The sequence below is a fragment of the Palaemon carinicauda genome, chromosome 1, assembly GCF_036898095.1.
Source record: "Palaemon carinicauda isolate YSFRI2023 chromosome 1, ASM3689809v2, whole genome shotgun sequence".
In the NCBI taxonomy this organism is placed as follows: Eukaryota; Metazoa; Arthropoda; class Malacostraca; order Decapoda; family Palaemonidae; genus Palaemon; species Palaemon carinicauda.
This window is the reverse complement of record NC_090725.1, coordinates 300,618,617-300,646,116: the sequence shown is the minus strand read 5'-3', so window position 1 is coordinate 300,646,116 and position 27,500 is coordinate 300,618,617.

Sequence of the window (27,500 nt, the reverse complement as noted above, 5' to 3'; positions counted from 1 at the left end):
GCTCATAGCATCCTGCATTTCCAACTTGGGTTGTAGCTTTTTAAGATTTTATAGTTTGTAGATGAAAGATTTATTTTAATGTTACTATTCTTAGAATATTTTATTTTAATTGTTCATTACTATTCTTGTAGTTTATTTAATTCCTTATTTCCCCCCTTTTTTTTTGGGGGGGGGGGGGTGGTCTATTTTCCCTCTTGGAGGCCCAGGGTTGTTATCTTAGCCGATAGTAATAGTAATAAAAAAAAAAGACTGTAAATCTAAGAACCATTTATCTACAGGATCAGATGTCGGAAGACCCGTTAAACACCTGGGGAAAGGGAAACGAAAGAGCGAGGAGGGGGGAGGGGGAGGGGGACGGGGAAGGAGATGGGGAGGGAAGGGGGAAGGAGAAGAAGGCTAGAGATGGGAGGGAGAGGGTGAGAGGGGAGGGGACTGCAGAGGTTCTTTAGAAATAAACAAAACACCTCGGGAAAGGGGAAACGAAAGAGCGAGGAGGGGGAGAGGGGGAGGGAGAGGGAGAGAGGGAATCAGGGGTAGGGGGAGGGGGAGAGGGAGAGTGGGGAGGGAGAGGGGACTGCAGAGGTTCTTTAGAAATAAACAAAACACCTCGGGAAAGGGGAAACGAAAGAGCGAGGAGGGGGAGAGGGGGAGGGAGAGGGAGAGAGGGAATCAGGGGTAGGGGGAGGGGGAGAGGGAGAGTGGGGAGGGAGAGGGGACTGCAGAGGTTCTTTAGAAATAAACAAAACACCTCGGGAAAGGGGAAACGAAAGAGCGAGGAGGGGGAGAGGGGGAGGGAGAGGGAGAGAGGGAATCAGGGGTAGGGGGAGGGGGAGAGGGAGAGTGGGGAGGGAGAGGGGACTGCAGAGGTTCTTTAGAAATAAACAAAACACCTCGGGAAAGGGGAAACGAAAGAGCGAGGAGGGGGAGAGGGGGAGGGAGAGGGAGAGAGGGAATCAGGGGTAGGGGGAGGGGGAGAGGGAGAGTGGGGAGGGAGAGGGGACTGCAGAGGTTCTTTAGAAATAAACAAAACACCTCGGGAAAGGGGAAACGAAAGAGCGAGGAGGGGGAGAGGGGGAGGGAGAGGGAGAGAGGGAATCAGGGGTAGGGGGAGGGGGGAGGGGGAGAGGGAGAGTGGGGAGGGAGAGGGGACTGCAGAGGTTGTTTAGAAATAAACAAAACACCTTGGGAAAGGGGAAACGAAAGAGCGAGGAGAGGGAGAGGGGGAGGGAGAGGGAGATAGGGAATCAGGGGTAGGGGGAGGGGGAGAGGGAGAGTGGGGAGGGAGAGGGGACTGCAGAGGTTGTTTAGAAATAAACAAAACACCTCGGGAAAGGGGGAAACGAAAGAGCGAGGAGGGGGAGAGGGGGAGGGAGAGGGAGAGAGGGAATCAGGGGTAGGGGGAGGGGGAGAGGGAGAGGGGACTGCAGAGGTTCTTTAGAAATAAACAAAACACCTCGGGTAAGGGGAAACAAATGAGCGAGGAGGGGGAGAGGGGGAGGGAGAGGGAGAGAGGGAATCAGGGGTAGGGGGAGGGGGAGAGGGAGAGTGGGGAGGGAGAGGGGACTGCAGAGGTTCTTTAGAAATAAACAAAACACCTCGGGAAAGGGGAAACGAAAGAGCGAGGAGGGGGAGAGGGGGAGGGAGAGGGAGAGAGGGAATCAGGGGTAGGGGGAGGGGGAGAGGGAGAGTGGGGAGGGAGAGGGGACTGCAGAGGTTCTTTAGAAATAAACAAAACACCTCGGGAAAGGGGAAACGAAAGAGCGAGGAGGGGGAGAGGGGGAGGGAGAGGGAGAGAGGGAATCAGGGGTAGGGGGAGGGGGAGAGGGAGAGTGGGGAGGGAGAGGGGACTGCAGAGGTTCTTTAGAAATAAACAAAACACCTCGGGAAAGGGGAAACGAAAGAGCGAGGAGGGGGAGAGGGGGAGGGAGAGGGAGAGAGGGAATCAGGGGTAGGGGGAGGGGGAGAGGGAGAGGGGACTGCAGAGGTTCTTTAGAAATAAACAAAACACCTCGGGAAAGGGGAAACGAAAGAGCGAGGAGGGGGAGAGGGGGAGGGAGAGGGAGAGAGGGAATCAGGGGTAGGGGGAGGGGGAGAGGGAGAGGGAGAGAGGGAATCAGGGGTAGGGGGAGGGGGGAGAGGGAGAGGGGACTGCAGAGGTTCTTTAGAAATAAACAAAACACCTCGGGAAAGGGGAAACGAAAGAGCGAGGAGGGGGAGAGGGGGAGGGAGAGGGAGAGAGGGAATCAGGGGTAGGGGGAGGGGGAGAGGGAGAGGGAGAGAGGGAATCAGGGGGAGGGGGAGAGGGAGAGTGGGGAGGGAGAGGGGACTGCAGAGGTTCTTTAGAAATAAACAAAACACCTCGGGAAAGGGGAAACGAAAGAGCAAGGAGGGGGAGAGGGGGAGGGAGAGGGAGAGAGGGAATCAGGGGTAGGGGGAGGGGGAGAGGGAGAGGGAGAGAGGGAATCAGGGGTAGGGGGAGGGGGAGAGGGAGAGGGGACTGCAGAGGTTCTTTAGAAATAAACAAAACACCTCGGGAAAGGGGAAACGAAAGAGCGAGGAGGGGGAGAGGGGGAGGGAGAGGGAGAGAGGGAATCAGGGGTAGGGGGAGGGGGAGAGGGAGAGGGAGAGAGGGAATCAGGGGGAGGGGGAGAGGGAGAGGGGACTGCAGAGGTTCTTTAGAAATAAACAAAACACCTCGGGAAAGGGGAAACGAAAGAGCGAGGAGGGGGAGAGGGGGAGGGAGAGGGAGAGAGGGAATCAGGGGTAGGGGGAGGGGGAGAGGGAGAGGGAGAGAGGGAATCAGGGGTAGGGGGAGGGGGGAGAGCGAGAGGGGACTGCAGAGGTTCTTTAGAAATAAACAAAACACCTCGGGTAAGGGGAAACAAATGAGCGAGGAGGGGGAGAGGGGGAGGGAGAGGGAGAGAGGGAATCAGGGGTAGGGGGAGGGGGAGAGGGAGAGTGGGGAGGGAGAGGGAGAGAGGGAATCAGGGGTAGGGGGAGGGGGAGAGGGAGAGTGGGGAGGGAGAGGGGACTGCAGAGGTTCTTTAGAAATAAACAAAACACCTCGGGAAACGGGAAACGAAAGAGCGAGGAGGGGGAGAGGGGGAGGGAGAGGGAGAGAGGGAATCAGGGGTAGGGGGAGGGGGAGAGGGAGAGGGAGAGAGGGAATCAGGGGGAGGGGGAGAGGGAGAGGGGACTGCAGAGGTTCTTTAGAAATAAACAAAACACCTCGGGAAAGGGGAAACGAAAGAGCGAGGAGGGGGAGAGGGGGAGGGAGAGGGAGAGAGGGAATCAGGGGTAGGGGGAGGGGGAGAGGGAGAGGGAGAGAGGGAATCAGGGGTAGGGGGAGGGGGAGAGCGAGAGGGGACTGCAGAGGTTCTTTAGAAATAAACAAAACACCTCGGGTAAGGGGAAACAAATGAGCGAGGAGGGGGAGAGGGGGAGGGAGAGGGAGAGAGGGAATCAGGGGTAGGGGGAGGGGGAGAGGGAGAGGGGACTGCAGAGGTTCTTTAGAAATAAACAAAACACCTCGGGTAAGGGGAAACAAATGAGCGAGGAGGGGGAGGGAGAGGGAGAGAGGGAATCAGGGGTAGGGGGAGGGGGAGAGGGGGAGGGAGAGGGAGAGAGGGAATCAGGGGTAGGGGGAGGGGGAGAGGGGGAGGGAGAGGGAGAGAGGGAATCAGGGGTAGGGGGAGGGGGAGAGGGAGAGGGGACTGCAGAGGTTCTTTAGAAATAAACAAAACACCTCGGGAAAGGGGAAACGAAAGAGCGAGGAGGGGGAGGGAGAGGGAGAGAGGGAATCAGGGGTAGGGGGAGGGGGAGAGGGAGAGTGGGGAGGGAGAGGGGACTGCAGAGGTTCTTTAGAAATAAACAAAACACCTCGGGAAACGGGAAACGAAAGAGTGAGGAGGGGGAGAGGGGGAGGGAGAGGGAGAGAGGGAATCAGGGGTAGGGGGAGGGGGAGAGGGAGAGGGAGAGAGGGAACCAGGGGGAGGGGGAGAGGGAGAGGGGACTGCAGAGGTTCTTTAGAAATAAACAAAACACCTCGGGAAAGGGGAAACGAAAGAGCGAGGAGGGGGAGAGGGGGAGGGAGAGGGAGAGAGGGAATCAGGGGTAGGGGGAGGGGGAGAGGGAGAGGGAGAGTGGGAATCAGGGGTAGGGGGGAGGGGGAGAGCGAGAGGGGACTGCAGAGGTTCTTTAGAAATAAACAAAACACCTCGGGTAAGGGGAAACAAATGAGCGAGGAGGGGGAGAGGGGGAGGGAGAGGGAGAGAGGGAATCAGGGGTAGGGGGAGGGGGAGAGGGAGAGGGGACTGCAGAGGTTCTTTAGAAATAAACAAAACACCTCGGGTAAGGGGAAACAAATGAGCGAGGAGGGGGAGGGAGAGGGAGAGAGGGAATCAGGGGTAGGGGGAGGGGGAGAGGGGGAGGGAGAGGGAGAGAGGGAATCAGGGGTAGGGGGAGGGGGAGAGGGGGAGGGAGAGGGAGAGAGGGAATCAGGGGTAGGGGGAGGGGGAGAGGGAGAGGGGACTGCAGAGGTTCTTTAGAAATAAACAAAACACCTCGGGAAAGGGGGAAACGAAAGAGCGAGGAGGGGGAGAGGGGGAGGGAGAGGGAGAGAGGGAATCAGGGGTAGGGGGAGGGGGAGAGGGGGAGGGAGAGGGAGAGAGGGAATCAGGGGTAGGGGGAGGGGGAGAGGGGGAGGGAGAGGGAATCAGGGGTAGGGGGAGGGGGAGAGGGAGAGGGGACTGCAGAGGTTCTTTAGAAATAAACAAAACACCTCGGGAAAGGGGAAACGAAAGAGCGAGGAGGGGGAGGGAGAGGGAGAGAGGGAATCAGGGGTAGGGGGAGGGGGAGAGGGAGAGGGGACTGCAGAGGTTCTTTAGAAATAAACAAAACACCTCGGGAAAGGGGAAACGAAAGAGCGAGGAGGGGGAGAGGGGGAGGGAGAGGGAGAGAGGGAATCAGGGGTAGGGGGAGGGGGAGAGGGGGAGGGAGAGGGAGAGAGGGAATCAGGGGTAGGGGGAGGGGGAGAGGGGGAGGGAGAGGGAATCAGGGGTAGGGGGAGGGGGAGAGGGAGAGGGGACTGCAGAGGTTCTTTAGAAATAAACAAAACACCTCGGGAAAGGGGAAACGAAAGAGCGAGGAGGGGGAGGGAGAGGGAGAGAGGGAATCAGGGGTAGGGGGAGGGGGAGAGGGGGAGGGAGAGGGAGAGAGGGAATCAGGGGTAGGGGGAGGGGAGAGGGGGAGGGAGAGGGAGAGAGGGAATCAGGGGTAGGGGGAGGGGGAGAGGGGGAGGGAGAGGGAGAGAGGGAATCAGGGGTAGGGGGAGGGGGAGAGGGAGAGGGGACTGCAGAGGTTCTTTAGAAATAAACAAAACACCTCGGGAAAGGGGAAACGAAAGAGCGAGGAGGGGGAGAGGGGGAGGGAGAGGGAGAGAGGGAATCAGGGGTAGGGGGAGGGGGAGAGGGGGAGGGAGAGGGAGAGAGGGAATCAGGGGTAGGGGGGAGGGGGGAGAGGGGGAGGGAGAGGGAATCAGGGGTAGGGGGAGGGGGAGAGGGAGAGGGGACTGCAGAGGTTCTTTAGAAATAAACAAAACACCTCGGGAAAGGGGAAACGAAAGAGCGAGGAGGGGGAGGGAGAGGGAGAGAGGGAATCAGGGGTAGGGGGAGGGGGAGAGGGGGAGGGAGAGGGAGAGAGGGAATCAGGGGTAGGGGGAGGGGAGAGGGGGAGGGAGAGGGAGAGAGGGAATCAGGGGTAGGGGGAGGGGGAGAGGGGGAGGGAGAGGGAGAGAGGGAATCAGGGGTAGGGGGAGGGGGAGAGGGAGAGGGGACTGCAGAGGTTCTTTAGAAATAAACAAAACACCTCGGGAAAGGGGAAACGAAAGAGCGAGGAGGGGGAGAGGGGGAGGGAGAGGGAGAGAGGGAATCAGGGGTAGGGGGAGGGGGAGAGGGGGAGGGAGAGGGAGAGAGGGAATCAGGGGTAGGGGGAGGGGAGAGGGGGAGGGAGAGGGAGAGAGGGAATCAGGGGGAGGGGGAGGGAGAGGGAGAGAGGGAATCAGGGGTAGGGGGAGGGGGAGAGGGGGAGGGAGAGGGAGAGAGGGAATCAGGGGTAGGGGGAGGGGGAGAGGGAGAGGGGACTGCAGAGGTTCTTTAGAAATAAACAAAACACCTCGGGAAAGGGGAAACGAAAGAGCGAGGAGGGGGAGAGGGGGAGGGAGAGGGAGAGAGGGAATCAGGGGTAGGGGGAGGGGGAGAGGGGGAGGGAGAGGGAGAGAGGGAATCAGGGGTAGGGGGAGGGGGAGAGGGGGGAGGGAGAGGGAGAGAGGGAATTAGGGGTAGGGGGAGGGGGAGAGGGAGAGGGGACTGCAGAGGTTCTTTAGAAATAAACAAAACACCTCGGGAAAGGGGAAACGAAAGAGCGAGGAGGGGGAGAGGGGGAGGGAGAGGGAGAGAGGGAATCAGGGGTAGGGGGAGGGGGAGAGGGGGAGGGAGAGGGAGAGAGGGAATCAGGGGTAGGGGGAGGGGGAGAGGGAGAGGGGACTGCAGAGGTTCTTTAGAAATAAACAAAACACCTCGGGAAAGGGGAAACGAAAGAGCGAGGAGGGGGAGAGGGGGAGGGAGAGGGAGAGAGGGAATCAGGGGTAGGGGGAGGGGGAGAGGGGGAGGGAGAGGGAGAGAGGGAATCAGGGGTAGGGGGAGGGGGAGAGGGGGAGGGAGAGGGAGAGAGGGAATTAGGGGTAGGGGGAGGGGGAGAGGGAGAGGGGACTGCAGAGGTTCTTTAGAAATAAACAAAACACCTCGGGAAAGGGGAAACGAAAGAGCGAGGAGGGGGAGAGGGGGAGGGAGAGGGAGAGAGGGAATCAGGGGTAGGGGGAGGGGGAGAGGGAGAGGGAGAGTGGGAATCAGGGGTAGGGGGAGGGGGAGAGGGAGAGGGGACTGCAGAGGTTCTTTAGAAATAAACAAAACACCTCGGGAAAGGGGAAACGAAAGAGCGAGGAGGGGGAGAGGGGGAGGGAGAGGGAGAGAGGGAATCAGGGGTAGGGGGAGGGGGAGAGGGAGAGGGAGAGAGGGAATCAGGGGTAGGGGGAGGGGGAGAGGGAGAGGGGACTGCAGAGGTTCTTTAGAAATAAACAAAACACCTCGGGAAAGGGGAAACGAAAGAGCGAGGAGGGGGAGAGGGGGAGGGAGAGGGAGAGAGGGAATCAGGGGTAGGGGGAGGGGGAGAGGGAGAGGGAGAGAGGGAATCAGGGGTAGGGGGAGGGGGAGAGGGAGAGGGGACTGCAGAGGTTCTTTAGAAATAAACAAAACACCTCGGGAAAGGGGAAACGAAAGAGCGAGGAGGGGGAGAGGGGGAGGGAGAGGGAGAGAGGGAATCAGGGGTAGGGGGAGGGGGAGAGGGAGAGGGAGAGAGGGAATCAGGGGTAGGGGGAGGGGGAGAGGGAGAGGGGACTGCAGAGGTTCTTTAGAAATAAACAAAACACCTCGGGAAAGGGGAAACGAAAGAGCGAGGAGGGGGAGAGGGGGAGGGAGAGGGAGAGAGGGAATCAGGGGTAGGGGGAGGGGGAGAGGGAGAGGGAGAGAGGGAATCAGGGGTAGGGGGAGGGGGAGAGGGAGAGGGGACTGCAGAGGTTCTTTAGAAATAAACAAAACACCTCGGGAAAGGGGAAACGAAAGAGCGAGGAGGGGGAGAGGGGGAGGGAGAGGGAGAGAGGGAATCAGGGGTAGGGGGAGGGGGAGAGGGGGAGGGAGAGGGAGAGAGGGAATCAGGGGTAGGGGGAGGGGGAGAGGGGGAGGGAGAGGGAGAGAGGGAATTAGGGGTAGGGGGAGGGGGAGAGGGAGAGGGGACTGCAGAGGTTCTTTAGAAATAAACAAAACACCTCGGGAAAGGGGAAACGAAAGAGCGAGGAGGGGGAGAGGGGGAGGGAGAGGGAGAGAGGGAATCAGGGGTAGGGGGAGGGGGAGAGGGGGAGGGAGAGGGAGAGAGGGAATCAGGGGTAGGGGGAGGGGGAGAGGGAGAGGGGACTGCAGAGGTTCTTTAGAAATAAACAAAACACCTCGGGAAAGGGGAAACGAAAGAGCGAGGAGGGGGAGAGGGGGAGGGAGAGGGAGAGAGGGAATCAGGGGTAGGGGGAGGGGGAGAGGGGGAGGGAGAGGGAGAGAGGGAATCAGGGGTAGGGGGAGGGGGAGAGGGGGAGGGAGAGGGAGAGAGGGAATCAGGGTTAGGGGGAGGGGGAGAGGGAGAGGGGACTGCAGAGGTTCTTTAGAAATAAACAAAACACCTCGGGAAAGGGGAAACGAAAGAGCGAGGAGGGGGAGAGGGGGAGGGAGAGGGAGAGAGGGAATCAGGGGTAGGGGGAGGGGGAGAGGGGGAGGGAGAGGGAGAGAGGGAATCAGGGGTAGGGGGAGGGGGAGAGGGAGAGGGGACTGCAGAGGTTCTTTAGAAATAAACAAAACACCTCGGGAAAGGGGAAACGAAAGAGCGAGGAGGGGGAGAGGGGGAGGGAGAGGGAGAGAGGGAATCAGGGGTAGGGGGAGGGGGAGAGGGGGAGGGAGAGGGAGAGAGGGAATCAGGGGTAGGGGGAGGGGGAGAGGGAGAGGGGACTGCAGAGGTTCTTTAGAAATAAACAAAACACCTCGGGAAAGGGGAAACGAAAGAGCGAGGAGGGGGAGAGGGGGAGGGAGAGGGAGAGAGGGAATCAGGGGTAGGGGGAGGGGGAGAGGGGGAGGGAGAGGGAGAGAGGGAATCAGGGGTAGGGGGAGGGGGAGGGAGAGGGAGAGAGGGAATCAGGGGTAGGGGGAGGGGGAGAGGGAGAGGGGACTGCAGAGGTTCTTTAGAAATAAACAAAACACCTCGGGAAAGGGGAAACGAAAGAGCGAGGAGGGGGAGAGGGGGAGGGAGAGGGAGAGAGGGAATCAGGGGTAGGGGGAGGGGGAGAGGGGGAGGGAGAGGGAGAGAGGGAATCAGGGGTAGGGGGAGGGGGAGAGGGGGAGGGAGAGGGAGAGAGGGAATCAGGGGTAGGGGGAGGGGGAGAGGGGGAGGGAGAGGGAGAGAGGGAATCAGGGGTAGGGGGAGGGGGAGAGGGGGAGGGAGAGGGAGAGAGGGAATCAGGGGTAGGGGGAGGGGGAGAGGGAGAGGGGACTGCAGAGGTTCTTTAGAAATAAACAAAACATCTCGGGAAAGGGGAAACGAAAGAGCGAGGAGGGGGAGAGGGGGAGGGAGAGGGAGAGAGGGAATCAGGGGTAGGGGGAGGGGGAGAGGGGGAGGGAGAGGGAGAGAGGGAATCAGGGGTAGGGGGAGGGGGAGAGGGAGAGGGGACTGCAGAGGTTCTTTAGAAATAAACAAAACACCTCGGGAAAGGGGAAACGAAAGAGCGAGGAGGGGGAGAGGGGGAGGGAGAGGGAGAGAGGGAATCAGGGGTAGGGGGAGGGGGAGAGGGGGAGGGAGAGGGAGAGAGGGAATCAGGGGTAGGGGGAGGGGGAGAGGGAGAGGGGACTGCAGAGGTTCTTTAGAAATAAACAAAACACCTCGGGAAAGGGGAAACGAAAGAGCGAGGAGGGGGAGAGGGGGAGGGAGAGGGAGAGAGGGAATCAGGGGTAGGGGGAGGGGGAGAGGGGGAGGGAGAGGGATAGAGGGAATCAGGGGTAGGGGGAGGGGGAGAGGGGGAGGGAGAGGGAGAGAGGGAATCAGGGGTAGGGGGAGGGGGAGAGGGAGAGGGGACTGCAGAGGTTCTTTAGAAATAAACAAAACACCTCGGGAAAGGGGAAACGAAAGAGCGAGGAGGGGGAGAGGGGGAGGGAGAGGGAGAGAGGGAATCAGGGGTAGGGGGAGGGGGAGAGGGAGAGGGGACTGCAGAGGTTCTTTAGAAATAAACAAAACACCTCGGGTAAGGGGAAACAAATGAGCGAGGAGGGGGAGAGGGAGAGAGGGAATCAGGGGTAGGGGGAGGGGGAGAGGGAGAGTGGGGAGGGAGAGGGGACTGCAGAGGTTCTTTAGAAATAAACAAAACACCTCGGGTAAGGGGAAACAAATGAGCGAGGAGGGGGAGAGGGGGAGGGAGAGGGAGAGAGGGAATCAGGGGTAGGGGGAGGGGGAGAGGGAGAGGGGACTGCAGAGGTTCTTTAGAAATAAACAAAACACCTCGGGTAAGGGGAAACAAATGAGCGAGGAGGGGGAGAGGGAGAGAGGGAATCAGGGGTAGGGGGAGGGGGAGAGGGAGAGTGGGGAGGGAGAGGGGACTGCAGAGGTTCTTTAGAAATAAACAAAACACCTCGGGTAAGGGGAAACAAATGAGCGAGGAGGGGGAGAGGGAGAGAGGGAATCAGGGGTAGGGGGAGGGGGAGAGGGAGAGTGGGGAGGGAGAGGGGACTGCAGAGGTTCTTTAGAAATAAACAAAACACCTCGGGTAAGGGGAAACAAATGAGCGAGGAGGGGGAGAGGGGGAGGGAGAGGGAGAGAGGGAATCAGGGGTAGGGGGAGGGGGAGAGGGAGAGGGGACTGCAGAGGTTCTTTAGAAATAAACAAAACACCTCGGGTAAGGGGAAACAAATGAGCGAGGAGGGGGAGAGGGAGAGAGGGAATCAGGGGTAGGGGGAGGGGGAGAGGGAGAGTGGGGAGGGAGAGGGGACTGCAGAGGTTCTTTAGAAATAAACAAAACACCTCGGGTAAGGGGAAACAAATGAGCGAGGAGGGGGAGAGGGAGAGAGGGAATCAGGGGTAGGGGGAGGGGGAGAGGGAGAGTGGGGAGGGAGAGGGGACTGCAGAGGTTCTTTAGAAATAAACAAAACACCTCGGGTAAGGGGAAACAAATGAGCGAGGAGGGGGAGAGGGGGAGGGAGAGGGAGAGAGGGAATCAGGGGTAGGGGGAGGGGGAGAGGGAGAGGGGACTGCAGAGGTTCTTTAGAAATAAACAAAACACCTCGGGTAAGGGGAAACAAATGAGCGAGGAGGGGGAGAGGGAGAGAGGGAATCAGGGGTAGGGGGAGGGGGAGAGGGAGAGTGGGGAGGGAGAGGGGACTGCAGAGGTTCTTTAGAAATAAACAAAACACCTCGGGTAAGGGGAAACAAATGAGCGAGGAGGGGGAGAGGGGGAGTGAGAGGGAGAGAGGGAATCAGGGGTAGGGGGAGGGGGAGAGGGAGAGGGGACTGCAGAGGTTCTTTAGAAATAAACAAAACACCTCGGGAAAGGGGAAACGAAAGAGCGAGGAGGGGGAGAGGGGGAGGGAGAGGGAGAGAGGGAATCAGGGGTAGGGGGAGGGGGAGAGGGAGAGGGGACTGCAGAGGTTCTTTAGAAATAAACAAAACACCTCGGGTAAGGGGAAACAAATGAGCGAGGAGGGGGAGAGGGGGAGAGGGAATCAGGGGTAGGGGGAGGGGGAGAGGGAGAGTGGGGAGGGAGAGGGGACTGCAGAGGTTCTTTAGAAATAAACAAAACACCTCGGGTAAGGGGAAACAAATGAGCGAGGAGGGGGAGAGGGAGAGAGGGAATCAGGGGTAGGGGGAGGGGGAGAGGGAGAGTGGGGAGGGAGAGGGGACTGCAGAGGTTCTTTAGAAATAAACAAAACACCTCGGGAAAGGGGAAACGAAAGAGCGAGGAGGGGGAGAGGGGGAGGGAGAGGGAGAGAGGGAATCAGGGGTAGGGGGAGGGGGAGAGGGAGAGGGGACTGCAGAGGTTCTTTAGAAATAAACAAAACACCTCGGGAAAGGGGAAACGAAAGAGCGAGGAGGGGGAGAGGGGGAGGGAGAGGGAGAGAGGGAATCAGGGGTAGGGGGAGGGGGAGAGGGGGAGGGAGAGGGAGAGAGGGAATCAGGGGTAGGGGGAGGGGGAGAGGGGGAGGGAGAGGGAGAGAGGGAATCAGGGGTAGGGGGAGGGGGAGAGGGAGAGGGGACTGCAGAGGTTCTTTAGAAATAAACAAAACACCTCGGGAAAGGGGAAACAAATGAGCGAGGAGGGGGAGAGGGGGAGGGAGAGGGAGAGAGGGAATCAGGGGTAGGGGGAGGGGGAGAGGGAGAGTGGGGAGGGAGAGGGGACTGCAGAGGTTCTTTAGAAATAAACAAAACACCTCGGGAAAGGGGAAACGAAAGAGCGAGGAGGGGGAGAGGGGGAGGGAGAGGGAGAGAGGGAATCAGGGGTAGGGGGAGGGGGAGAGGGAGAGGGGACTGCAGAGGTTCTTTAGAAATAAACAAAACACCTCGGGAAAGGGGAAACGAAAGAGCGAGGAGGGGGAGAGGGGGAGGGAGAGGGAGAGAGGGAATCAGGGGTAGGGGGAGGGGGAGAGGGAGAGTGGGGAGGGAGAGGGGACTGCAGAGGTTCTTTAGAAATAAACAAAACACCTCGGGAAAGGGGAAACGAAAGAGCGAGGAGGGGGAGAGGGGGGGTGAGAGGGAGAGAGGGAATCAGGGGTAGGGGGAGGGGGAGAGGGAGAGGGGACTGCAGAGGTTCTTTAGAAATAAACAAAACACCTCGGGAAAGGGGAAACGAAAGAGCGAGGAGGGGGAGAGGGGGAGGGAGAGGGAGAGAGGGAATCAGGGGTAGGGGGAGGGGGAGAGGGAGAGTGGGGAGGGAGAGGGGACTGCAGAGGTTCTTTAGAAATAAACAAAACACCTCGGGAAAGGGGAAACGAAAGAGCGAGGAGGGGGAGAGGGGGGGTGAGAGGGAGAGAGGGAATCAGGGGTAGGGGGAGGGGGAGAGGGAGAGTGGGGAGGGAGAGGGGACTGCAGAGGTTCTTTAGAAATAAACAAAACACCTCGGGAAAGGGGAAACGAAAGAGCGAGGAGGGGGAGAGGGGGAGGGAGAGGGAGAGAGGGAATCAGGGGTAGGGGGAGGGGGAGAGGGGGAGGGAGAGGGAGAGAGGGAATCAGGGGTAGGGGGAGGGGGAGAGGGAGAGGGGACTGCAGAGGTTCTTTAGAAATAAACAAAACACCTCGGGTAAGGGGAAACAAATGAGCGAGGAGGGGGAGAGGGGGAGGGAGAGGGAGAGAGGGAATCAGGGGTAGGGGGAGGGGGAGAGGGAGAGTGGGGAGGGAGAGGGGACTGCAGAGGTTCTTTAGAAATAAACAAAACACCTCGGGAAAGGGGAAACGAAAGAGCGAGGAGGGGGAGAGGGGGAGGGAGAGGGAGAGAGGGAATCAGGGGTAGGGGGAGGGGGAGAGGGAGAGTGGGGAGGGAGAGGGGACTGCAGAGGTTCTTTAGAAATAAACAAAACACCTCGGGAAAGGGGAAACGAAAGAGCGAGGAGGGGGAGAGGGGGAGGGAGAGGGAGAGAGGGAATCAGGGGTAGGGGGAGGGGGAGAGGGAGAGTGGGGAGGGAGAGGGGACTGCAGAGGTTCTTTAGAAATAAACAAAACACCTCGGGAAAGGGGAAACGAAAGAGCGAGGAGGGGGAGAGGGGGAGGGAGAGGGAGAGAGGGAATCAGGGGTAGGGGGAGGGGGAGAGGGAGAGTGGGGAGGGAGAGGGGACTGCAGAGGTTCTTTAGAAATAAACAAAACACCTCGGGAAAGGGGAAACGAAAGAGCGAGGAGGGGGAGAGGGGGGGTGAGAGGGAGAGAGGGAATCAGGGGTAGGGGGAGGGGGAGAGGGAGAGGGGACTGCAGAGGTTCTTTAGAAATAAACAAAACACCTCGGGAAAGGGGAAACAAATGAGCGAGGAGGGGGAGAGGGGGAGGGAGAGGGAGAGAGGGAATCAGGGGTAGGGGGAGGGGGAGAGGGAGAGTGGGGAGGGAGAGGGGACTGCAGAGGTTCTTTAGAAATAAACAAAACACCTCGGGAAAGGGGAAACGAAAGAGCGAGGAGGGGGAGAGGGGGGGTGAGAGGGAGAGAGGGAATCAGGGGTAGGGGGAGGGGGAGAGGGAGAGGGGACTGCAGAGGTTCTTTAGAAATAAACAAAACACCTCGGGAAAGGGGAAACAAATGAGCGAGGAGGGGGAGAGGGGGAGGGAGAGGGAGAGAGGGAATCAGGGGTAGGGGGAGGGGGAGAGGGAGAGTGGGGAGGGAGAGGGGACTGCAGAGGTTCTTTAGAAATAAACAAAACACCTCGGGAAAGGGGAAACGAAAGAGCGAGGAGGGGGAGAGGGGGAGGGAGAGGGAGAGAGGGAATCAGGGGTAGGGGGAGGGGGAGAGGGAGAGTGGGGAGGGAGAGGGGACTGCAGAGGTTCTTTAGAAATAAACAAAACACCTCGGGAAAGGGGAAACGAAAGAGCGAGGAGGGGGAGAGGGGGGGTGAGAGGGAGAGAGGGAATCAGGGGTAGGGGGAGGGGGAGAGGGAGAGGGGACTGCAGAGGTTCTTTAGAAATAAACAAAACACCTCGGGAAAGGGGAAACAAATGAGCGAGGAGGGGGAGAGGGGGAGGGAGAGGGAGAGAGGGAATCAGGGGTAGGGGGAGGGGGAGAGGGAGAGTGGGGAGGGAGAGGGGACTGCAGAGGTTCTTTAGAAATAAACAAAACACCTCGGGAAAGGGGAAACGAAAGAGCGAGGAGGGGGAGAGGGGGAGGGAGAGGGAGAGAGGGAATCAGGGGTAGGGGGAGGGGGAGAGGGAGTGTGGGGAGGGAGAGGGGACTGCAGAGGTTATTTAGAAATAAACAAAACACCTCGGGAAAGGGGAAACGAAAGAGCGAGGAGGGGGAGAGGGGGAGGGAGAGGGAGAGAGGGAATCAGGGGTAGGGGGAGGGGGAGAGGGAGAGTGGGGAGGGAGAGGGGACTGCAGAGGTTCTTTAGAAATAAACAAAACACCTCGGGAAAGGGGAAACGAAAGAGCGAGGAGGGGGAGAGGGGGAGGGAGAGGGAGAGAGGGAATCAGGGGTAGGGGGAGGGGGAGAGGGAGTGTGGGGAGGGAGAGGGGACTGCAGAGGTTATTTAGAAATAAACAAAACACCTCGGGAAAGGGGAAACGAAAGAGCGAGGAGGGGGAGAGGGGGAGGGAGAGGGAGAGAGGGAATCAGGGGTAGGGGGAGGGGGAGAGGGAGAGTGGGGAGGGAGAGGGGACTGCAGAGGTTCTTTAGAAATAAACAAAACACCTCGGGAAAGGGGAAACGAAAGAGCGAGGAGGGGGAGAGGGGGAGGGAGAGGGAGAGAGGGAATCAGGGGTAGGGGGAGGGGGAGAGGGAGAGTGGGGAGGGAGAGGGGACTGCAGAGGTTCTTTAGAAATAAACAAAACACCTCGGGAAAGGGGAAACGAAAGAGCGAGGAGGGGGAGAGGGGGAGGGAGAGGGAGAGAGGGAATCAGGGGTAGGGGGAGGGGGAGAGGGAGTGTGGGGAGGGAGAGGGGACTGCAGAGGTTATTTAGAAATAAACAAAACACCTCGGGAAAGGGGAAACGAAAGAGCGAGGAGGGGGAGAGGGGGAGGGAGAGGGAGAGAGGGAATCAGGGGTAGGGGGAGGGGGAGAGGGAGTGTGGGGAGGGAGAGGGGACTGCAGAGGTTATTTAGAAATAAACAAAACACCTCGGGAAAGGGGAAACGAAAGAGCGAGGAGGGGGAGAGGGGGAGGGAGAGGGAGAGAGGGAATCAGGGGTAGGGGGAGGGGGAGAGGGAGTGTGGGGAGGGAGAGGGGACTGCAGAGGTTATTTAGAAATAAACAAAACACCTCGGGAAAGGGGAAACGAAAGAGCGAGGAGGGGGAGAGGGGGAGGGAGAGGGAGAGAGAGAATCAGGGGTAGGGGGAGGGGGAGAGGGAGAGTGGGGAGGGAGAGGGGACTGCAGAGGTTCTTTAGAAATAAACAAAACACCTCGGGAAATGGGAAATGAAAGAGCGAGGAGGGGGAGAGGGGGAGGGAGAGGGAGAGAGAGAATCAGGGGTAGGGGGAGGGGGAGAGGGAGTGTGGGGAGGGAGAGGGGACTGCAGAGGTTATTTAGAAATAAACAAAACACCTCGGGAAAGGGGAAACGAAAGAGCAAGGAGGAGGAGGAGGAGGAGGAGGAGGAGAAGGAGAACTCTTGAGGGTCACCTGCAACACCAGGTGCCAAGGAATGCTCTTCATCTCCTCTCACCTCCTCAAGTGAACCCTCCTCCTTCAACAAGAATAATAAAGGCGAGACAATGAAAGGTGGAAAGTGGCCTCCTCCTTCGACGATAAGCCATGACTCATGGTCTCATTCATTTTCCTAAAAGGTTTAAAATGCAGTTTTTGAAGTTTAAAATGCATTTTTCTAAGTTTAAAATGCAAATTTTTAAGTTTAAATTGCAATTTTTAGAGTTTAAAATGCATTTTTTAAAAGTTTAAATTGCAATTCTTAAAGTTTAAAATGCAATTTTTTAAGTTTACAATGCAATTTTCTATTTAAAAACGCAATTTTTTAAGTTTAAAATCCAATTTTTTTTCCAAAATGCAAGTTTTTTTAATGTCTTCTATATTCCTATAAATGGTAGTTTATGTCCAAGTTTAACAACAGAGTATTCTTAAATAATTGTCTTAAGAATCCAGTTATTATTATTATCATTATTATTATTATTATTATTATTGTTGTTGTTGTTTTTATTATTATTATTATTATTATTATTATTATTATTATTATTATTATTATTATTATTATTATTATTATTATTACAAGCTAAGCTATAGGCTTTAGTTGGAAAAGAATGATGATATAAGCCCAAGGGCTCCAACAGGGAAAAATTATCCCTGAGGAAAGGGAACAAGGCAATAAATAAACTACAAGGTATATGATAAACAATCAAAATAAAACATTTCAAGAACAGTAACAACATTAAATTAGATAATTCACATGTAAACTTTAAAAACTTCAAAGAAACAAAAACAAGAAGAAGAAAAATTAAAGTTAGAGAAAAGTACTGTAGTTAGATGTTTCTATATGCGTCCACCAAAAAAACAAAAAAGTAATCGTCCAAGATTTTCGTATTGAATAGAATAAAATTAACTGTCATATTGCAATTAGATACCCATTAACATAAACATTGAGCTCCCATTAACATAAACATGTTCAATGGACCAAAAACTGAGAAAAGTTTATTTAGGAGAAGAGAGAAAGGAAGGAAATATATATATATATATATATATATATATATATATATATATATATATATATATATATATATATATATATATATATATATATATATATATATACATATATATATATATATATATATATATATATATATATATATATATATATATATATATATATATATATATATATATATATATATATATATATATATATACCTATATATATATATATATATATATATATATATATATATATATATATATATATATATATATGTGTGTGTGTGTGTGTGTGTGTGTGTGTGTGTGTAATGATAAAAATGTCTGCCTATATATATGTATATATATAATTGTATTTCCGGTCACGCTCAGTTCTGCCCGTCCCTCGAGTAGGGTGAGAGGGAGTAATCATACTTTGGGTAGAGGATGTGTGTGTGCATATCTATCTAAATATTTAGCCATCATTTTTAACGAGCCACGTGCAATAGTGTGTATATATATATATATATATATATATATATATATATATATATATATATATATATATATATATATATATATATATATATATATATATATATATATATATATATATTACAAAAACCGTTATTAACCTCCTATTTTGCTTGCATTTCAGCACATCTCAAACCATATTCTAGATCGAAAACGGTATATTTTTGGTCCCAATATCTGATTGTTTGCTTAACTTTTGAGTCCGATTGTTTAATTGCAGGATTGTGTCTGCATTTGCTAAGGGGTTTTGTTGAAACCTCTGAAGAGATTGTTTATGTTTGAGATTTTAATCATAGGTCTGTTGTCTGTTGCTTCAGGAGCAAGTTCTAGTTTAAGGGTTTAAAGGTCGCTCATGAATGGCAGAGGCAAGGGTCAGTGACTGCCCTAGAGAGTGACCATATATACATATGATTAGCGCCAAAGCCCCCTCTCCACCCAAGCTAGGACCAAGGAGGGCCAGGCAGTGGCTGCTGATGACTCAGCAGATAGACCCATAGACTCCTCCAAACCCCCCATGCTTAGCTTAAAAGGTTGGTGAGGTTGCAACAACCAAAGAAACTATCGAGTTCGAGCGGGACTCGAACCCCAGTCTGGCATTCATTGACGTTACCACATCAGCCCGCACAACCCTAAATTGGCATCAGATACAGACGACTTGGTTGGACAGCAAACAATTGTATGATAATGCCATGTTTCCGGTCATTTGCACATACTATTTTCAATTATACAGTGATTACAAAACTGAAAATTTGGGTACAACTGCCTTAGATTTTGGTAGGGGAACTTGTTGTGGTCCCAGGAAAGCACATCAGACTGGAAGTTTAATGCAAGCCCAGGGAAATAATCTCCCGGAAATGCAAATAATCAGGCATTATTTGTTCGTTCATGCAATGGGAGATAAAGTATCATTGGAGGGAGAAGGGATTATTGAGGTAGAATCATTTAAACATTTAGGAACTATGATCTTTATTACAGGGTTCTTAGAACTGGAGTTTAATGAGACATAAAAAAAAATCAAATCAAACAATGGCTAGGTTAAGATAAATTTGGATATCAAATCTCCTGAAATTACACATAAAAATCAGGCTATATATCAGCTTAGTGAGATTAATGTTGCAGCATGGACATGAGTCATGATATGATAATAAGACAATATCCAACAGATTTTGTAGTATTGAGAACAAATCCCTCATAAGAATATTGGAAGTTGAATGTCAAGACAGGATTAGAAATGAAACTATGAGAGATTACTCGAGTGCCATATATGGATGAGATCATAGTGAGGGTTAGGTGAAATGGTTCGGGTATGCTCTTCGCACTCCCCAATAGATTTTAGTTTACCAAACTTTGGACTAGGCTCCACGAGGCACTAAAAGAGTTGGAAGACCCTGGCCTACATGACTGAGGACTATAAAGCGTGAAGTAGATTATGAAGGGAGAAGTATTGATTTATAAGCTCAAGATGGAGACGACTGGCGAAATCTTACCGAGAGTCTTTGCTTTAGTAAGCGTAGATGATAACGTTACAAAAGTAATAAATGTAAGTCCGTTGGCAGAGTTTGAGTCATGAGAAGTCTAACGTAGTGGTAGCGTCCTTGCCAGGTGATTGCCAGACTGGGGTTCGAGTCCCGCTCAAAATCGTTAGTTCCTTTGTTCTTTGCAACCTCACCATCCTTGTTAACAAAAGAGGCGGGGGCCGGTTGTGGGGTAGCCTCTAGGTCTATTACTGAGTCATTAGCAGCTATTGTCTGGCTCTCCTTGGTCCTAGCTTGGGTGGAGAGGAGGCTTTGGGGCTGATTATATGTATATATGGTCAGTCTTTAGGGCATTGTCCTGTTTCATAGGGCAATGTCACTGTCCCTTGCCTCTGCCATTCATGAGTGGTCTTTAAACTTTTAAAGGTTGATTGGTAAAACTCGCATGCTTTGACTCCATACTCTTTTGAGAGGTAGATGGCCAAAATTGAAAATTTTACGGTTTTGGTTTTCTCGGTAGCTGTATAAGAATGCTATAGATGCATCTGTATTTATTTAGTTATGTTTTAAAAAATAAGTCAACACGAATATTGAGAGGGATCCATTGTCGTACTATGAGACCAGTCAAAGGACCCAATAACTCTTCAGCCGTAGTACCTCATCGGGAGGCTGGTGCCTTGGCTGACCTACTTCTATTAACGTGGTGTTTTTTATTTTTTTTATTATTTTATGGGGGTAAGCACGGTTACCTTCTTTTTGTAGGACTTTGCTTTGGCATTGGGGTAGACCGTAGCCCAGATCGGCTGCCCTGCCTAACATCGCTTAAACCTCAGTAGCTTATGTTCATGCGTTGTACTATAGTCCATTTCTTTTAGCGAGTCATATTTGCACCGACTCGCAGCGGTGCCCTTTTAGCTCGGAAAAGTTTCCTGATCGCTGATTGGTTGGACAAGATAATTCTAACCAATCAGCGACCAGGAAACTTTTCCGAGCTAAAAGGGCACCGTTGCGAGTCGGTGCAAATATGACTCGCTAAAAGAAATGGACTATAGTCACCAGCGTCCTTCCTCCCAGCAGCGAGGAGACTTGGCTAGGTTAGGTCGACAGTTCGAGACGTGTGAGGTGTCTACCTACTAGCAATGTAGATCATAAAGTGGAGCCAACTGTACCATTTTCACTAACTCATTCGTAAGTTTCTTCTTTTGGCAATCATTGTTTTAATGTTAGGTCACTGCAGTAAAGGCCAACAGCTCTGGAAATGATTTACGCACCTCTATAATTAATAAAGAAACTTAGGCACCGTTGAAAGAGAGAGAGAGAGAGAGAGAGAGAGAGAGAGAGAGAGAGAGAGAGAGAGAGAGAGAGAGAGAGAGAGATGTTTGGAAAGTTGGGGTGGGAAGGTAGAAAATAATGTAGCCAAAAAAAAAAATAAATAAATAAATAAAAGAGATCCACACGCACGTGATATTTTTTTCTTAAATGTTATTTTGTATTGTTACAAATCAGCGTTATAATGATAACAATAATTTGTTATTATTATTATTATTATTATTATTATTATTATTATTGTTATTATTATTTAGTTATTAGTACTAGTGTACGCAACCTGTCAAGAATAAGGTCAAAATATTTATATTTAACCCTTCCGGTATTCTTCCCGCTTCCTAACTACAACACGGCAGTTTCAGCAATTTGCGGTAGATTGTGGTTTCCGAGTGTATCTCTCTGGGTACTCCCTCTCCCCAGGGTATGACTGTTCCTACTCCTACGCGAGGGACGGGGAGAGACCGCGTAGTCATACGTCTGGCAATGCCGCTGTGCCTGACAGGATATATATATATATATATATATATATATATATATATATATATATATATATATATATATATATAGAGAGAGAGAGAGAGAGAGAGAGAGAGAGAGAGAGAGAGAGAGAGAGAGAGAGAGAGACGTTGTTTTTTATTATATAGGGAAAATTATTATTATTATTTTTATTATTATTAGTATCATTATTATCATTATTATTTTTGATATTGTTACTATAATTTTTATCATTAGTGTTATTATTATTATTATTATTATTATTATTATCATCATCATTATTATTATTATTACTATTAATTTTAACATTATTATTACTATTATTATTATTATTATTATTATTATTATTATTATTTTTATTATTATTATTATTAGTATTAATATTATTATTATCATTATTATTATTATGATTAATATTATTATTATTATTTATTATTGCTAATTATTATTTTTATTATTATTATTATCATTATTATTATCATCATTATTATTATTATGCAAGGCATAAAGAACCCCTATCTAACCGCACGAACACAAACAAAAACTAGAAAGGGTTTTTCCCCAAACCTTTGTTTACGTGACATTCAGCAACACTGAATGGGCGTGTCTATTCGCAACTCAATGCTCATCTTTGCTTTTCTATTTCCTCGCGTGTATGACGTTGTTATTATTATTATTATTATTATTATTATTATTATTATTATTATTATTATTATTATTTCCTACTATATTTATTATATGCCTTTTTTTTGCCAGTCTTAACGCAGAAATGATATGAGGATGGGTTGCGTCTTGCATCGAGTGGATGCGTACGTGACCTTAAGGTGTGAAGTCGGTGATTATGTGAGGTATACTGCTAGTGTGTGTGTGTGTGTGCGTGTGTGTGTGCGTGTGTGTGTGATAGAACCGGAAAGATGGGTCTTTCTGTTAGCAGCTGTTGGTGAGGAAAAATTGTAACTTGAATAAATTTAGATGACGTGATTCATATGTCACATTTACTTTATAAGATGTCAAAGAGAAAAGCGGTTGAATTTTCTCTGCTTGTATGTTCCTATCTCTGTCTTTTGAGTTATTTGGTGTGATTCTTTCTCAATTTGGATACACGTACACATATATGTATATATATGTGTGTATATATATATATATATATATATATATATATATTTGTGTATATATATATATATATATATATATATATATATATATATATATATATATATATATATATATTTGTTTGTATATATATATATATATATATATATATATATATATATATATATATATGGGTGTGTATGTATGTATAAATAAAAGTAATATATATATATATATATATATATATATATATATATATATATATATATATATATATATATAATTTAAGTTTATATGTATGTATTACTGGCTTATGATAATATATGTACGGCATACATATTTACACAAATGTGTGGGTTATGTAAGGCCGTCTGTATATACATAATCATTACCATTATAATTACTGCAGTTCCCTGGATATTGAGTTACATTGAGTACTAGAAAAAGCGTGATGCCACAAGCAGGGTCTTCGTCATTCTCTTCTGCAAAGGAAAAAATACCAGATTAAATCAACTTTGTTTTGAGTAACTTGGTTATTGTACTTGCTTGCTGTAACTCTCTATTGCTTTTAACACATTTCTGTTTACGTATTTTGAAGTATGAATAGACTTGTAGATTCATAAGGCAGCCGTATGATATGCGTATTTTGCGTATTTCTATTTTGCTATTGCTTATTGGCTTGTTCGTTTATTTGTTTCCTTCATATATACATGAGTATATTTTATGCAATGAAATGGTATTATTATTATTATTATTATTATTATTATTATTATTTCTAGTTGGAAGAGTAGGATGCTATGAGCCCAGGGGCTCCAACAGAGAAAATAGCCCAGTAAGGAAAGGAAACAAGGAAAAATAAAATATTTTAAGAACAGTACCAACATTGAAATAGATATTTCCTATATAAACTTTAAAACTTTAACAAAACAAGAGGAAAAGAAAAAAGGTAGAATAGTGTGCCTGAATGTACCTTCAAGCAAGAGAACTCCAACCCAAGACAGTGGAAGACCATAGTACAGAGGCTATGGCACTACCCATGACTAGAGAATAATGGTTTGATATACGGAGAAAGTTTGGTCAGTCAAATAAAAGGAATTGCATGGAAATAATTGCCTCATTTTATCGTATTTGGCATATTTCGTGTCCGTATATTTTATTATTTATTTATAGATATATTATTTATTTACTCTCAAGTGACGTAACGTATATGAGGTTTCCTTGCAATTCTCTCTTCTTTTGATCATATGTATCCACTTATGTTTTTTAAACATATGTATTGTTTTCATTTGTTTTCGTTCTATTTAGTTTCCTTCCTTTCCTATATTCTTCTTATTCCTTCCTTTCCTTCATTCTTCTTATTCCTCCCTTTCCTTTATTCTTCTTATTCCTTCCTTTCCTTTATTCTTCTTATTCCTTCCTTTTCTCTATTCTTCTTATTCCCTCCTTTCCTTTATTCTTCTTATTCCTAACCTTTCCTTTATTCTTCTTATTCCCTCCTTTCCTTTATTCTTCTTATTCCTTCCTTTCCTTTATTCTTCTTATTCCTCCCTTTCCTTCATTCTTCTTATTCCTCCCTTTCCTTTATTCTTCTTATTCCTCCCTTTCCTTCATTCTTCTTATTCCTCCCTTTCCTTCATTCTTCTTATTCCTTCCTTTCCTATATTCTTCTTATTCCTTCCTTTCCTTCATTCTTCTTATTCCTCCCTTTCCTATATTCTTCTTATTCCTCCCTTTCCTTTATTCTTCTTATTCCTTCCTTTCCTTCATTCTTCTTATTCCTCCCTTTCCTTTATTCTTCTTATTCCTTCCTTTCCTTTATTCTTCTTATTCCTTCCTTTTCCTTTATTCTTCTTCCATCATTAATTCAGGGTTGCCTTTCTTTCATTTAGATATTTCTTTTTTTTACACTTTTGTCTTATTATTTTATCTCTACTTTTGTCTTCGGTATTTCCTGCTGATAAGTAAAATAACACTAATTTAAAGGTGTGATTCACGCACGACACTTAACATACATTATGTCTTACTTTCAGTTTTTATCTCTTCTAATTGTATGCTGTCACCATAGAGTATCATTGAACCCCCTCACTTTTTATTATTTATATTCCTCGTGTTTAATACTTTGCTAACACCTTTACTTAAGTTTAATATATCTTTTGCTGTGATTCTGTCAAGTAAAAAGTGTAATTCTACTTTTTAATTCATTCTTAACTTCCGTCAATTTTTGTTCTGTTAATATATATTATAACAGATGAATCTTCAGTTTTTCTTCTACTTTGTAATTATGTTTTTTCCTCTCTCCTATTAACCTTTGAGTGACTTCTTCGTTCTTGCGAAAACTTCTTCTTTTTATGTAATTTTCATTTCTTTATGTACCATCCATCTGTATTTTGTTTCTTTGTTTTTTAGTTCTTCCCTTAAACATCTCTCTCTCTCTCTCTCTCTCTCTCTCTCTCTCTCTCTCTCTCTCTCTCTCTCTCTCTCTCTCTCTCAATGTTAGATCTAGTGCTATGAAGAATCCCCTCTCCATTGCTTCTTGACAATATCTTAGACTTTTAGTTTTCCCGATTATTGACCATTTTTCCTTTTCTCTTTTCATTTTAACTAGTATGTGTCTCTCTCTACTTCTTTGATAATGGTCGTTTTGTATATGGATAGGCCTATAGTCCATTTCTTTTTGCGAGTCATATTTGCACAGACTCGCAGCAGTGCTATTTTAGCTCGGAAAAGTTTCCTGATCGCTGATTGGTTGGACAAGATAATTCTAACCAATCAGCGATTAGGAAACGTTTCCGAGCTAAAAGGGCACCGTTGTGAGTCAGTGCAAATATGACTCGCTAAAAGAAATGGACTATAGTTCCTATTTCTGGCTTTCCTATCCTGCTGGCTTCCATTATTTCAATGTTAGTTACTCCTAGATTATCTTCAAACAGCAGTTCACGCCTAGCTTTCTGCTAACTGGCCAATACCAGTCATATTACGACGACTGTTTAGTACTCTTGACTGTGAGGTATTTATTGACGGAATGCCTCACTTAAAGTACCGAAAGAAATAGATATCTGTTTAAGACTCTAGGTGAGGATGCCAGGTTCATCCTCTCCAAGATTCTTGGACATGATGTGTCATACTATGCTAGCGGTATTTTTAGATTTATTAATGAAGCAGGTCTCCTGAAAGCCATTTAACTTTTATAATGGCATCTTTGCTTTGAGGGTTTTAATTGAATATGCTTTTATTCTTTATCTAGAATAAGTGATATCGACGTCAATGACCTTAGCTGTCAGGCTGACAGAAAACTTCAAATCAATCAATCAATCAAACCTAGCCCTATCACTACGCTGTCTGTCATCTGTGCTTTCCTCTGCATTCCACACACAATACTTGCTACCACAAGTAAGGAAATAACAGACACACAAAACGAGCATTCCTGGTGGAAAAGGATACTTCTTTCATAGCCCGGGATGGACCGAGTCCGGAGTATTAAAATAAACCAATAAAACAAAAGTAGACATACTTAAATAAACTAAAAAAAAAAAAAAAAAAAAAACAGAAAAAAGAATAATCATGAAAACACAAGTCCCTCGGAGGCTGGCAAGAGAACTCACCTCCTGGAAGTCCACAAGGCATGATGTCACAGCCCCCCCCCCAAAAAAAAAATATATATATATATATATATATATATATATATATATATATATATATATATATATATATATATATATATATATATATATATAAAATAAACAACAACAAAGAGCTAATGGGTCTGCCCCAATCTTTTCACCTCCCACTGTACTTCACTTTAACATTATTCCCTCAAATCCTTATCCTTGCCCACCTATCCTATCCCCCTATACAGTAGCTCTGTAGCTGTATTCCACAGCATTGTATATTACCAGGTTTTTCTTTTTTCTTTTTCCCATGTGTCTTTAACCTCTTCTCTAACCTTTTCTCTGATATCCTTTAATGGTGTTATCCTACCTTTCCTACACCTATCGTATCCTTTATTTTTACTATTGCATGTTCTAGTACAGTTTAAAGGTTTAAAGGTCGCTCGTGAATGGCAGAGGCAAGGGACAGTGACATTGCCCCTAGCAATCAGGACAATGCCCTAGAGACTGACCATATATTATATGATCAGCGCCCAAGCCTCCTCTCCAACCAAGCTAGGACCAGGGAGAACCAGGCAGTGGTTGCTGATGACTCAGCAGATAGACCTAAAGGCTCCCCCAAACCACCTAAACTTAGCTCACAAGGATGGTAAGGTTGCAGACACTAATGGCACTAATGAGTCTGAGCGGGACTCGAACCCCAGTCTGGCAAACACCAGACAGAGACGTTACCGATCAGGCTTCATTAATTTCGGTACACTTGTTGGGAAGCTAAGGAGACGTCAGTGTACCGGAATTACTGGAGCCAACTGTACCTCTAGCCTATCATTAGACTTCAACTCTTTGTGCTCTACCTTCATATACTTATGAGAACCCTTTCATCATCTACAAAATTACGTAAGTCTTGTTTTTATGCAGTACTTTATATTTATCCCTTCTCAGTTTTACATAATCAATATGGTACCAATAGTCATAACCTACTCCATCTTGTTTTTTTTATTACAATCTTGTTGCTCTCGGTACAATTGGCCGGTTTTATTTCAACATCCTCTTCGTTTTCCAGCTGTTTTTATCCACAATCTTTCCTTCTTGCCTCGTTCCTGCCTCATTATCATCGTCCATTTTCATCAGTTTTTAGTTGTCCGTTCTGTATTCCTTTTTTTTCCCCCACAACTTCTCACTTATGTGCTGCCACCTCACTTTGTCTTGCTACCTGCCATCATCGGGCTGGAGTGTAAATCCTGCCGAAGTCGTTAAACTTTACATATTGCGTATAAAATAGTTGAGTCATCTTTCTTTACAAATCAATAAAAAGAAGGAAACTAGCCGAAGTATGTGGTTACTCAGTGATATTGTTTTTTGGGCTGCTAATCTATAAATCTACACCTGTATATATATATATATATATATATATATATATATATATATATATATATATATATATATATATATGTGTGTGTGTGTGTGTGTGTGTATGTGTGTGTGTATGTAGTATCTATCTATCTATCTATGTATATATGTGTATATATCATAGACTCCTTGGTATATATATATATATATATATATATATATATATATATATATATATATATATATGTGTGTGTGTGTGTGTGTGTGTGTATGTGTGTGTGTATGTAGTATCTATCTATCTATCTATGTATATATGTGTATATATCATAGACTCCTTGGTATATATATATATATATATATATATATATATATATATATATATATATATATATATATATATATAGTTTGTATGTGAGTATATACATGTCTGTCTATATATGCAAATATATCTGGTTTATACATATAAATTTATATATATATATATATATATATATATATATATATATATATATATATATATATATATATATATATATACATGCACACACACATTTTAAGACCTTGTACAGCACTGTGTAGAATATAAGAATCTACTTTTGGTGGCATTTGTGGACTATGAAAAAGTGTGGAGAGTCTTGGGTATTATGGAGTTCCTCTTAATTTTAAAAATGTAAA